The sequence below is a fragment of the Sipha flava genome, unplaced genomic scaffold, assembly GCF_003268045.1.
Source record: "Sipha flava isolate LNK unplaced genomic scaffold, YSA_version1 179_pilon_pilon, whole genome shotgun sequence".
Taxonomy (NCBI): domain Eukaryota; kingdom Metazoa; phylum Arthropoda; class Insecta; order Hemiptera; family Aphididae; genus Sipha; species Sipha flava.
In genome coordinates, this window is record NW_020272149.1 from 1,010,006 (window position 1) to 1,025,932 (window position 15,927).

Below are 15,927 nucleotides of genomic sequence, written 5' to 3' on the forward strand. Positions count from 1 at the left end.
CTAATCAGGTTCGGCGTCTATCGAAGATAAGAACGTATTATTAAACCTGAAATACGAGTATAATGGCGTGGTTCATTGATTTAAACGGGCAATTCCTAGAATTAAGAGATAAAGTGGTATAGGTATGGTAAGTTTTTTTTAGTTGATTTTTATTTTTAAATTGGAGAATCATTCTTGAAGCCAGTTAAGATGATGTTGGATATTATGACTAAAAATTCTCGGGTTCAAAATTTTACTCTAGAAGTGCTGTGTTATCTACGAATGTTCCAATCATAATACTTGAATGACTAGAACCGAGCATTCGTTGAAGAATTTGAAGTATTCCCACATTTTAAAGCATATATTTTCGGCATATTATTAGACTAGTAGGTAGTATGGGTCAGAAAATAATAGAAATTCATATCATCTGATATTAAAAGTTTTGGCGACATCGAAAAACACTCTGGCACAGTATTGTTTTGTTTAGAGCGTTGACGCGATGCGTGGTAGTGTGCTATTAAAGTTATGTATTTAATTTAATTTTTTTTTTAATTTACTGTCCCACTAAAATATTTAATTACACCGAAAAGACTAAAAAAGACCTAATATAATTACAATTCGTCAAATCAAAAACCGATTGATATTTGAAAAAAAAAAATTTTTTTTTGAAACATCATAATTTCCACGTGACACTTAATACTAAAGTCGATATATCATACAAATAATGTTATAGATACACTCGATAGAGTAATTTTTATTTTACAATTGTTTATTTTTAATTTTTTAATTTTATTCACTATGTAGAATATTTCTAAATGAATCATTCTGTCTGAATAAAGACGTTGGGAAAAAAACAGAAAAATGTATTAAAATGATATCGTTTACATATTCTTGTAATTGGAAAAAGTTTTCACAGCAGTGAGACACTTATTATACTAGGATTCCGTTGTACGTACAAACACTGTAATATATGCAGACATTCTACAGCATATGAAAATTTATTTACATAATATTATTATACTGTATGCATGCACAAAATTGTGTCACATTTATATGCACTCAAATCTCGAAAAAATATGTACACGTATAAGAAAATATCTGTTTTAAATTTTATTTTTTTCAACAAACAGTAATCCTATAAGATACGTAATATATATATATATATATATATATATATATATATATATATATATAATAAACAGGTTATCGTATGAAACATGCGAACAAATCTGTTTCTTAAAACACCAAGTTTTAATTTCAGATTAGTCCATAAAGTACGGATTTTGATAAATTTTTAAGGTGTAAATTATAGATAATACTACAAGATTATTGGTTTCCTTTGTATATTTCTGGTCGTAATGTTAACAGCATCGATCAAATGATTTTAACGAAAAGTGAGTGCTACCCAAACTATTTCACGAGTTCACAAATTTAGTAATCCAGACAAAATGTTGTTGTAGTCCAACCGTTATTTTGATAACAGAATCTCAAGTGATATTATTTAATTGATAAAATTAATGTTATGCTTTTGTATTAGTTTCAAATAGTGTTCCATAGAGCTGTTTTATTATAATCACAATTTTAATTAATCAGCAGAGCAATCTAATATTATTTGAAATCCTCGAGATTTTCTCAAGAACTCGTAATATCGTTGTATCAATATGCATTCGACTTACTCTCTTTCGTTAACTCGATGGATCGAAAATTCTGTCTTATCTGTGGTAACGCTGATTTATATACAGTCGACTTTTGAGAAGTTTATTCTCAAAGGAATACTCAAAGTGGTTATCCAAAATAAATTTATTATACAAAACAATAGAAACTATTCGGCGGTTTCGAGGCATAACCAAGTTCAAGATTTAGGATAAACGGCTGTATATGGGGATAAATAATTAAGTTATTTGGTAGGTAGAATGACGCAAGCTGTATTGATCGATGTCTTAACTACTAATTATTTCCGTTATAGGTCATCGTCATGTTGACCTCATTTGTAAATATAGATCATTTAATTTTACGAAATATGACTATGTGAATTATTATTTACAGATAATTAGTATTCATTAGAATAAATAAGTTTGATTGCACTTTGGATGTTGACGTTTTTCTCGACGGTATTAAACAATTAATCACAGGATACAGCGCTTTGCGATTTATCCACGTAACAATATGGTGTTGATATGAGAGGGGGGGAGTAGTTGTTCCAGAACATATTGAATGTGTGCGTAAAAAAGAAAAAAACCACCCAGGACCTTAAATCTGTACAATGTGCGGTAATATTGCGAACGGATCGAAGGGATTATTCGACACGACTATTAGTTCTAACTGCAGAGTCGACGAGAATAATCGAAAACTATAAGCACATAGTTTTGAGTTCGGACAGTACTTCTTTATATGCTGTGAAGTGTTGAAAACGTGTGTTTAATGAACTCGAAGAGATGTCCGTATTCTACTGGCACGGCCGTGCTCTTATCGTTCGTTTAACGTCGAAATCAGTTACACTGACGTTCGGCATCTCGGCACGGGAATGGTGTGCGTGCGAGGAGTCATAACGAGACTCGGACGGTGAGCATTGGAGATTTTGACCGCTGCGGCGACCTTTGACGGGCGTGATGGGGAAACAGCGAAGTGAAATCAAGCGCGGGCTCTCCCTCTCACTCAAACTCTCTCTCTCTCTCTCTCTCTCTCTCTCTATCTTTCTGTCTGCGCGAACGTGTCCGACTGGAAAGCGCAATTAGGGAATGGTGTGCTGGTGGATGGATGAAAACAGTCGAAAGAAACTGACATCGGCTTTTGAACGCGTGCACGCGCGGGCAGAGGGAGCGGTCGCTTCTCGTTCGCCGAACCGTAAGACCTTTTATCGGCGATGAAAATTCGTACACGTATGCCGCGGCGAAGTTGAACACGTGCGCGTGTTCGCGCTCTCATCCACCGCCAACCGGTGATGACTTGTTCGCCATATTACATTTCTTTTGAAAACTTCGTTCGACATTCAATTTCGATACGGCGCACGAGCCGCAGCCACGAGAACAGAAATCATCCTCTTTCACGGATGCCAACAAAAAAAAAAAAGTATATAAATACATATATTATACACATATTCGTTACAGTCCACGCGAGAGTCGACTTATCATATTCCGTTCCTCTTCACTGTGTGGTCGGTCAAAGCAAAGGTATTACGCGTACATGGGGTAAAGTTACAATTTTTCCATCGCACGTATCGGATTGAGGTCGGAGTACGTGACTCGGAAAATAGCCAGTACTCTCAACCCTCTTCGATATCCTGTCCGCCCGTCGGTATGATAGTGGCGTAAGAAGAGACGTTTGCCGGCCAACTACTTTTAGCTATTTTTTCCCCCCAGCGCTACATAATAATTCCCCACATAATAATGCACGTTATTTTATCTCAATGGTATCGCGGTACACCGTAACACGAACAAAACGGGTGAACATTACTATGCATTTTGTTTAATTAATATTTATCGATACCGTACCTATTGGATGTGACGGAGAAAAGTTTTTCAGACTACAGTTGGTTAGGTATCGCTAGAGACGCACGGTAATGGTTAAAAATGTATCGAACAATTCAATAAATAATGTAATCCTACAGGGAAACGTACAAAAGGAAACGTCTTTTGTAAAAATTATATGACAGATTAAGAGCTATTTATAATAAGAAAAATAAAGTTGGTTGATTGCTATGTAAAACTAATTTTTTAGAAAATATTATAATATTATCACTGCTCATCTCAAATGTTTTAAATTGCAATATGCAAGTTTCATACGGGTTAAAATTTGTTTTTCTTAGTCTTAAATATTAATTAATTCTTGATTACAGTGAACAGATTATATTTTACGCAGAAAGTCAATTCAACTTTAACATATATCAAATTATTTGTTGAATTAATTAATGTTGAAAAAAAATTGTTTGAAATTCAATTTGACTCCAAATGAAATGCTACTGCTAGAACTAAACGATCATTTTATTTTCATATAATCGATGTGTGAAAAATTATATCGATTATAATCGGTTGAAATTGGTTAATTTTTATACATCAATTATGATAGATTATTATCATTTAATACATTATAATGGGCTATAATTAATACTTTAACTATAATCAATTATTATTTATATATAAATTATAACCGATATTAATCGGTACGTTAATTACAAAAAAACTATAATTGATAACTTTTTACAATCAATTAAGAATTATTATCTCAGAGATAACTGTAATAACTAAATTGATTATCTGATAATTACACTTAGAAACATATAGAATAATAGGAAATATATAATCAGGAAAATTAAAAAAAAATCTTAAATTTTCCTTGTGAAAGGAAACAGTAACCAATTTAATTCGTTATATTTGTGCAGCATAAAATTTGTTAATGTTCATACTATTTTAATAGAGTTAAAAGAGGTAATTTAAGACATGAATATATATATTTCAATAACAATACCGTAAGTCCATGTTTGCTAATAAAACATTTTATATTTATGTTATATTTGTAAATTATAAATAATGTATAAATATACTCGATTATAGTTAATTTTCGATTATAATCAGTAAATTATTAATCGACCTTTTTACCTTTTTTTATTTTATCAATTATTGAATCCATTATATAAAATAACCGTTTAGCCCTAAATATCATCAACAAACAATTCATTAACATGTCTTATGAGTTAATTTTTTAAACATAAAATAATTTAATAAATATTTGCGAATTATAATGGTAATATAACTTAACATTTAATAACAATCGAAATGCGTGAATATTTTTTTTAACTATTTGTTTAGATAAATATTATTTTAGCGAAGCATATGTAATTTCCAAAAAAGAACCTATTTGTATATTTTATACGATGTATATAATTGATCTGTTAAAAAGTTCGGAAAACATTTACTATAGGCCTTAGGTTGAAAAGGATCTACCTTAGATGAAAATAAGTTGGATGTATTTAATATTTTTTTAACCATATAAATGTTTGTCACGAGTAGTACATTCTTTTTCTTTCTTTTTTTTTGTGACAGTATATCTCATAATTTTTCTATTTATTGTGACGAAAAAAACAGTTTTTTAGTTTAATAATCAAAATTTTATAATCAGCTTAACTTTCTATCACCGGCCGAAAAAAAGCTGTTAAATTATTTTTTAAGAAAATTACAATTGTATACAGGGTCCTTGATTCACAATTGTTCAAGACGTATTTTTTTTTAAAAAAAAGAAAAATAAATAATGGAGTGAAAATATTTATTTAAATATTTATTTATTATGTATTTCCAGTTGTTGTAGTTAGTTAAATTCTATTTTTTTTATTCACATGATGTTTTTGACGGAAAATGTATGCTTTCGGTGTTAAAAATAATTTATGCATAATAAATGTATGATATATAGGTACATAGTTTATTTCAACTGTGCGAAGGTTACTTGGTTCCATTTGTGATGAGCTACGATTCATATTGATGAAATACCTGATCGTTCAATCCAAAAAAATTGGTAGAATGTTTATTAAATTCGTGTTCAACAACAATAATGCACCAGATACAAAGATGTATGTACAATAATTGAGTATATGTTGATGCTGTAACAATAAAAATAAAAAAAAAATACGTTTTAGTACGTTGAAAATATGTTAACGTACATTTTTATTTTATAGACTTAAATAAATCAAATAATTTGATATAAAAGTTTTTCTTTAATCATAAATTTAAACATTAAAGAGATGTCGGACAAATAAAAAAATAAAACTTGGGTTTTTAAACATAGTGTTGGACATCTTGGAGAAGAAAAAAAAATATTTAATTCGTATAGTGAATAATGTGGTTAATGAAAGTGTGTTTTCTTCATATGAAATTAAACTAATTTTACTTCATTTTTGTACAGTAACGTTAAATCATGAACTTTTTTTATAAAAAAAAAAAAATCAGTCATCAAATCAGCCTTATAAATTTAACTCAATTAAAAATTGAATATTTTTACTATAAATTATTATAGTATAAGAAATTAAATTATATTAATATAGATTGTACTTTTATTATTTATATTAACAGCATATGAACATTATTTTAAATTGTAATTTATGATTTGTAATATTTGAATATATAGTAAAATGTATATAACACGAAATTACGACCAGTCCAAAAGTTATTTATGTTCATATTATACAGCTATTTAATAATCAATCTAGTATTATTTTAGATTCTTATATTTTTATTAAATTTCATCTATTAAATTAAAATGTGATTAAATTATAAACGTGCAATAAATGGTGTTTGTCATAAATTATGTTCAATACGCATAAAATATTAAATATTACTATTCAAGGCATATGTGTAAAGATGATGTTTTCATTGAGTTTTTTAATTTAATTTTGTAAATAAGCAAATAAGTACACAATTGTATAAAATATATACATAAATACAATTTCTAAACAATTTATAAATTGTGCCAGTCACAATCACTTATGTTTGTTATGTATTTACTACATTTTTCAGAATAGCTGGAACCACCATCATACTGTAAAATTAAATAAATATTTGAGATTGAAAATTGTCGTATTTTTACCAAAAATCGAGTAGTTCATTTTCTGTGAAAACAAATACAGAGTTTCGTTGAATACAAGTTTGGGGTATTAGTTTCCAAATATATATATATATATATATTTGTTTTTCAGTATAAAAAAACAGATAAATATTATCTTATATTTATTACAAAGATATAGTTATTGTAACGTTCTAAACATAAACAAAGAATGTTAGTCTATGCATTTTAGAATTTCAAAATTGATCCACGCATGTTCAACATCGGTTTATATTAAATCAGTTATGTATCTGTATCAGGCATACCAGGCCGTGAATAAGAACAACATATGCCTAATGATTTTTAATGATGGTGGTCATCACCAAATAGCTAAAACATTCATGTCTACTCCAAGTTCACTTATACATAAATACTAAAAAAATAAACCTTAATAATTTGATCATTGTAGTTTTAATGTATCCAATGTTTGTTTTATTTTGTAGGTATAGTAAAATATTTTGATACAAAATGTTATAAAAATGTTTTATAGTATTATATCAAATTTAAAATAAAATAATAAAATGAAAGTTTAGAATTTACGTATTATTAAAAAATTATTTTAGTACATTTATTTGATATTTATAATATTTCCATTGATCTGTATAATTAAATTTGATTTTATGTACTTGCATTATTTTTCCAAAATTGTAAGTGTTATGTTTTTATATTTTCTGCTATTTGGTAATTAATGCATAAGTAGAAAAAATAATAAAATGGCTTCAAAAAGTCGAGAAAACCATTTGGTGTAAAGAAATTAACTGAATAAATTTAAAAAAAACCAGAATAATAGTATTTTTGAGCTAACGATAACAATGATGGATGCGTGTAGGATTTTAAAAACGTGAAAAATAATTATCGATTAGTATTGATTTAGCAAACAGTATATTTTGTAATTAGTATCGTGACGTTTTCGAAAATCATGTAAATATTTTTCTTTTTCATTAATTTCTACTATCATTATAAATATTCATTCACATCGTTTGGTCCGATATTTGCAAAGTAAACCAAATGCAACGAAGAACTTTTACGAGTATAGTATATTTCTTGCACTGGTGCCATGTTTGTACTTTTGATCATCAGGATCGACTTTATACAAGCATATAAATATTACTCACTAAATATTATTAATTTTTACGCTTTCGGTGTTCATGAAATTGATCAGTATTTGCATAATAGAAACAGTAGTTTTTTTTAAAAAGCCTATATTTTCGATTTTAAAATTTTTAAAGGTTTTATTTCGTAGAAATGGTGTAGAATATTATACTGATAATCAATATTATATTTGATTGAAATATATCAAAATTAATTAGGTTTACTATGAATTATATTTAAAATATTTTAAAAATGGACAGCATTTTTTTAAATAAATATTGACTTGTTTTTATCGAAAGATACAGAAAACCCTAAGTCTGAGTGAGTTATATTTTTCTTATATATTTATAAGACAGCGATATAAATCTTATGAATTATTCAAAAAGAATAGTGTATTTTTGTATTGTTTATTCTTGGGCTTGAAATGAGTTTCAAAACCAGTTTCGGCTATCTGCAGCAATGAACAAACCATACATGAAAAAATTTTATTGTAAATTAAAACTACAACTAAAACCAAAAAATTAAAATGTATTAGCTTAGAGAATGAAACCCTTTTCCTATATTTTAGATTTTTCGATAATTATAATATAGGGGAACGGTAATTCGTGTTTCTTTGTTATGATTCCGAGAATATGATGCAGTGGTCTTTTTAATATTTATTTTTTATTAATGCAATATTTCCTGTAATTGATCCTTAAAATAGTTAATCTGCCTAAAATATAAAAACTTCTTCGATTGGAAACATATAAGAGTAGTACTTATATGGATATTTTTTTATTTTTTCTTAAAAATTCCTCTACGTAAAATATAACTAAAATGAAAACTCTTGTATCACAATATTTTATTTTTATTTTTATTTAAAATTATTAATGATTACTTTTGGACTTGTTAATTAATATGAAAGGCTAAGTAAATTTATCAAGTGCTTAAAATGTACATGATTTTTACACACTCGATTTTTATAGTGAAACTTTTAAAGTTAGAAACACGGAAAAGTTATAATTTCCACGAATAACGACGGTATTTCATTATTTATTTTTTTTGTGAATACCAAAAGTTTTTTTATAGGATCTTATATAATCAGAATTTGAATTCGAAAGTACTTTAGACAGGTTAATTTTCTGTTGCTTTAGAAGTTTTTTTCGATATGAAGGGTAAAGTCGGAATTAATGTCAATTTTCGTTCAGGAAGTGTTAATATTTATTTTGACAAAATAAATAATTTTAAGTTTTTCGGCTATTTAGCGTTGTATTTAAACTGTTAAAGATTTAAACATTCTTACTTTTTTTTACATTGGAATATGGCAAATATTTTCATCAGTATTAGTGATTATTTATTTTATTTTTAAGCTTAAAGAAATGTTAGTAGATTAAAAATTATATATTTTTTATAATTTAAGAACTTTGAGTCACAAATTATAATTAAATAAGAAAAAATATTTAATACCTATATATCTATATAAATTACAGCGAAATTCACCTAGAATGGTTTTTTTTAACGTTATGATTTATTTTTACTTTCAAATATAAACTAATAATGCGCCTAATATAACAAAGGACTAACATTCAGAATCAATAACACCTGGCTAAATAATTACACCTGACACCTTTTGAAACTAATTAAATTCTTCTAACTTCATTTTTTTTTTTTAAATAGTAATCGGTTTCGTTACATTTCATCTGATTAAAATAGATATCATCGTTATAATAATATAGTAATTAAATCAATATTGAACTTTTTGATTCAAAGGGTTAGTAGTAATATTTAAAGATTTATTCGTAGATCAGAAGTTAATGATTAATTGGTCAAAAAGATGAAGTGTTAAGTGTTATGGCAGATGATTTATAAATAATACCTATCGATAAGCTTCGATAAAAGAGCGCACTTGGGTGATCTCCAACAGCATTGCCAATAGGCCAATAGCAATAGAAATCATATTAAGATTCTTGTGGAAAATAAAAACCTTATCATGTGATTCATGTTTACAGTGTTTAAAATATTGGATCATTAGCGATTTATCATTTTGAAGTATTAGCTCTCATATTTTTATCATATTAATTATGTGTCGGATGGACAATAAAACATTCACGGCCGTAAACTTACTACATAAGTTAAACTCATTTGGATTTTATTGATTTATATGTTTTGTCATCGGCAAATATTGATAGCGAAACAAAATTCATTTGTATAGCATGTAATCGTGTATATACATGTGTGTCGTTTAAAACCTTTTAAATAATATAATATATAGTGACTAATTATAAATAATTATTAATAACACTAATGTAGAATTATTTTCTTTAGCGACTCGTGTACAGTTTATATGTATTTTTTTTGGTAACAGGTATTTCGAATCGATTGGGAGCCGTCAAATCGATGAATCATAAATATTTTATCATATCGTTTATATCAAAAATTAATAATACGTAGATGCGTCGAAAGATGCTGTTCAGACAGATATATTATCCTCAGTTCAATATTTCCTTGATGTTAAAATAATTGTCACATCATGTGACTCACGTGTCGTATGAAATGAAACATTGTGATGATGAGTAAAAATAATACTTATGCACTTGATTTATAACAATATATTTCCTGCACTTATTTACGACTCTTGACTTATCCATTATACTAGCTATAAATGCGTGGATTCGAAAATAATGGTTTGCATCTTGAACATAGGATAGCCATTGCCAAGGGCATATATTGGGGAAGAGGCAAGGGAAGGACATGTCCTAGATTTTCCGTGTCTATTGTACATTTATACATAAAATATTATAATCATTAATTTGAATTAAATATGTATTAAATTAATTTGTTAACTAATCTTATTTCTCATGGACAAAACTTTATCATGGGAGAACGAATTCTCAGAAACATCGATACTAATCATAAATCTTTCGATAACGATCACCGAGAGGCAGAGAGGTATCAATCACACGTGCCCCCTCCTGGATTTTTGACGATGAACGTTCTTGGCTATCGCTAGTGTTTCTATATAACTAGTAATATGATAGTTTAGCATAAGAGAAAGTAAAGCAGGAGCAAATCTCCTAGGTTAGGTGAGACACAAGGATGGGTGAATAGATGATTGCTCTGTTGGTTATTTAAACTTGAAACCAATGAATGTTTTATTGGTCTCGAAAAAATGATCATGAATGAAAGAAGTCAGTTTATATATTTTATAAAAATATTTTAAAGATGATTTTTATCGTAGAAGTATCAATTTATTTTAAACTGTTGAGAAATTCATAAATGACCCTCCTCTCTTCAAAAAACTTCTTAACGTAAAGGCTATCAATCGATTTCTATAAAAATCATGCGTAATTCCTGTAAATGTTGTGTAAATATTGTTTTGTCAAGATTCTTGAACATTATAAAAACTTATTAATTGATATACGAGTACGCGTTGGCGCTGTCATCACTGTTTGAAAAACAAAACGCCTTATTAAGAAATTTGGTTCTTCTGCTTTAGAAATATGAATAGATTATTCTGACTTCTTTCACAAACAATCGTTTTTTTTCTAGATGTTAAATGGGTTTTAATTTTAAAAGACCAATACAGCAATAGCATTCATCCATCTCTGGTCATTGGTCTATTCAATTTATAGCCATTTATAGTCTATGTGGTGACGCATGTTGTTTCATTTGAATATCGTTATTTTAATTAACTGTTATAACAATAGTTTTGTAGTAATGACAGCCTTATGGCGGGCATTAACATTTCGAAATCGAAATTTGTTTTTTTGGTAATACAAAGTTGAAGACCGAGCATATACCTTTACGCGGTTAGAAATAGTCAGAAGTCCCATGCGTTTCGCCGGGCAAACACAAATATGTACTTATACTGATAGATATTTTTCAATCGGCGTTCCGAATGGGAACCCGATATAGGATTAAAGTAATGAAAAAGAATGAGCGAATCTAACACTATACACGCCGAAGCGGTTTACCGCGCGTAGCCTTTTCTCTTACACCCCACCCGTAGCGTCCACCTTCCGGAGCCAGTCGGGGTATACTAGTGTAGTTGTGAATTCCTTCGATCCATTCCTGTTGCTATGCGTTCATTGTATCTACACACACACACACACACACACACGTCCGTACAAAAATGGAGATTGATCGACGCAACTGGATCGAACGTTTCTGGTCGACTGTTGTTTTTCCGCGACGTAATGGCCGAAGAGAACCCTGGGAGGGTTTGGGAGAAATAACGGAACGACATCCATTACGAATGTTTCGCTGACCATTATCACGATCACTAAGTAAATTTTTTGTGAAGGCGTGTATCGTATTCATAAAATGGCACTGTCGAATGTTGTTCACATTTAGCTCTTATTTGATTGACGAGAAAGTCAAATGTAAAAAATATGTATAAATCTAAAAGTACCAACAACGCCGTCATATCACTGGAATAAATAATATGTTTTACTCGTCAGACGGAGGCAATTCAATACGCGAGTTTACGCGTCAAACACTGAAAGTCCTGCAGGATTTCGTACACATGAGACTATCGAAAAACGGAACTTCGCCGGTTCGTTTTTCTTTTGAATCATTACTAAGGAAAAGGTCGATTATTATACATAATATGGTTGTTCCGTCTCCGATTACAAACGTCACGTGTTTCGTTCTTTCAAATGTATGATGTAAAACTACAAATGATTTTGTTACGAATAATAAAATAACTATTCGCATTAAACTTCCAATGATCTCAGCGTCATCGTGTACATCATATTATTATGTACATCATGCGAATCACAATAATACATTATACTTTTGAACGTATTACTATACCACACGTAATCTTATTATACGGTATTATTATCAAGGTATTATTGAAAATTGTGTTTTTCTAAAGTACATGTTTACAGTGTAAGCCGGAACGTGAATTATTTCATCGATCTATAATTGTTTCACTATAATTTTTTGACCTTTTGTTTAAAGACTACTATTTATCCAAAACGAAAATTACCAACTTTCGTAAAAAAATTATTTTCGTCCATTCGATATTATATTATAATGCATATCGTGTTTGGTAAGATATTAATCTACAATATTATAATAGTAGAATAAAAATGTGATGTACTCCTAGCAAAATATAATTACGTTATTAAAATATTCGTCTTTTAATTAACTGATGTGTACATTTGTATTCACTTGAATTTCTCTTTAAACGTCAGATGTAGTTGACACATAAAAAAAAGTCTTACCATGTCTGCTGTGAGGTGATCTAATATGTTATGCAAGAAAAAGGATTTTATTGTTATATAAATGAAAATATGTAATAATTTTTATTGAAATGTGTAAAAAAAAAAATTAAAACATGTAATTTGTAAAAATGAAATATTCAAAAAAATAAAATATTATTCATTTTAAGTATTACTATATACACCGGTAAAACAATGTAAAACTACATATTTTTTAAGATTTGAAAAGCGAACATTCCATGTCGACTGACATAATTGGGGCATACTTCATACAAACTTTATCAAGTTATGTAAGTTTGATGTCTATTGTATTTGTGAAAATGTATCTGTAAAGTATACTTCTATTTATTTTTCAAAACCATAAGTAAATTTTACCTGGACTACATTTTTTGTATAACCTTTTTCTAGTTTAACTTTACCATCTGATAGTGAATAAAATTTCTGATATAAGCATTTATAGAATGAGCCAATAAGCTCAATTGTACAAAAATATAAGTTAAATTATTTTTTAAACCAACAATTTCTATAAAATTCTTAGCTTTATCAATAAAGATGGTAGTTTCAGTATTCAGATTTTAAATTATTACTTTAATTTTTTCAAAATTTACACAATCATACTGTGCAGCTTTTAACCACTTACTCCATATTATCAAAATATTTTTTAGTGGAAAATTTAGGTCAGGGTATAATTCGTTAAATTTTGAAACTCGACTTAGTGCTTTAAAGAATATTTTCTTAATAGTTGCTATAAATTGTTTAAAATAGGTGTGATTTAATTTTATTATTTCTGCTACGTGTTGTAAAACATGTGTTAAACACATTATATGTATTAGTTTAGGAAACAAATGCATTTAAAATATCATCACCTTTAGTCATATAAGAAGCGGCGCCGGACAAGAATAAAATAATATTTTTTTCATATGTCTTGCCTTCTGGCCGTAATAAATTTATTGAATTATTGAAAAAGTAAGCAACGATTTTATCATTATATTTATCTAATTACTCACAATTTAAGAGGTATGAATCACTGTATTCAAAACCACGTTTACCAATAATAGCATTACTCACGTATCTACCTTCCGCATCAGTCGATTTGTCAATAGAAACCCAAATGGGTCCATCCTCTATATTTTGTTTAATCAATGTTTTAATCAATGTCTCTTTATAAATTAGATTCGTATATTTTTTTTCTTATAGTACTTTCATCTGGAATTGTCTTACCATGATTCTAAAAAGTTCTCCAGTGCTAGAATTGCAATCAGCACGAAAAAATGCTCGTTATAAATCAGTTCATAGTACTAAAGAATTATAATCAAAAGATCTAGAAGACATAAATATTAATAATTGTTGTTTAAATTAATTTGGTTTATATTTAGTAGTAGACATTTTTTAACTTACATGAAGATTTGAAACTTATCAATACAGATTTTTCGCAATATTTGCAGTATAAAACTTTTCCGTAGATTTGAAATGTTTCATTCGGGAATTATTTTAAATATGCAGATTCTTTATGAACTTGCAACTTTGGGAATTTTAAACAATTTTATGTAGAAAAAACTAATACTAAATTATAAAAACACACGATTTACTAACTACTAGACTACTAATGATACAAATTCGAAAAAAAGCAAAATTATAGATTTAAAATATCGGCTTTTATTATTTATTGATACTGGTATTGAAAGTGATAGACCCACACACCTTTGAGCACGTCAATGTAATTTAGATAACGTAGAAAATCTTTTCGTTGTTGAGATCTGATGAGTATAATGAAACACGAAAAAAAAACCAATTCAAAACACTTTGAATAATCAGTTTTCTCAAATACTTACGAAATTTGGATTCATATACCAAGTATGCAAAATTAAGTACCATCATTCATACATGTAATAAATATCTATGAAAAATTAAATTGGACCTATTTAATTTAAAATGATTCAAATCGTATACATTTTAAATCACATTAAAAGCATCTCATTTAAATAAAAATATGTATTTACAATAAAATCCATTATGTGTAAGTATCTTGTTTGTGATACACATTTTTTATTTTTTTCAAACATTTATGAAGTGCTAACGAATTAACTATTTTTAAATCCATGTTTAAATCCAATTAAATTTTTAGAAATATTTTCTACCACGGATACTGTTTTACCACTATTTTTGCAATAATTTTAGTTTTGTTATTACAGTAAAAATATGTTTTAAGTGGATTTGGTTTACGCCAAGTTTTTAAGATTTCTTACTCGAAATAAGTATGCGACTATGGGTAGTTTTTGTTTATTTCCGTAACTAGTCAATAGTCGCTACATCTGAAACTTCACGTACGTAGTTACTCATACTCGAGTCCAGTGGCGTAGCCAAGGGGGAGGCTAAGGGGGCTATAGCCCCCCACATGGGCCGTTTTTATATGTATAATGTATCTTGACTATTTAATAGAATCAATGGATGCTCGTTTTAATCAAAGGCTTATTGATGTTATGCCACTTGAAGGACTTATTCCGGTCAATTTAAATATGTATGACGATAAAGATATTATAAAAGCTGCTAAAATATATGTCCAAGATCTCCATGATGATACCTCATCTACAATCAGAGTTGACCTGTTCATATGGAGGCAACAATGGAGTCAAAATACTATTCCAAAACCGAATTCTGCTCTTGATTCACTCTCTCATCGCACCAATCTTCGACCTAACATTAAAATACTTTTACAATTATTCGCCACGTTACCAATTATCTCTTTCACTCCGGAAAGAACGTTTTCAGCACTTAATCGCTTAAAAATTTTTTTAAGAAGCACCATGTCGGAAAACAGACTGAATGGGTTAGCTATGACTAATATAAATAAAAAAGAGCAATTTTATGAAAGTGAAATAATAACTGAATTTGCCAGAAATTCGCCTAAGAGGATGCAGCTGTCAGAGGGGAGCAAGTTTACTAGTGACTGAACACTGAAACTAAAATTATTATTATTATTATAAATTATATATTAATAAATATTTTTAAAACTATACTAAAATGCTTGAATTACGTTTAGAAACTTGGTGGTAGATGGTGG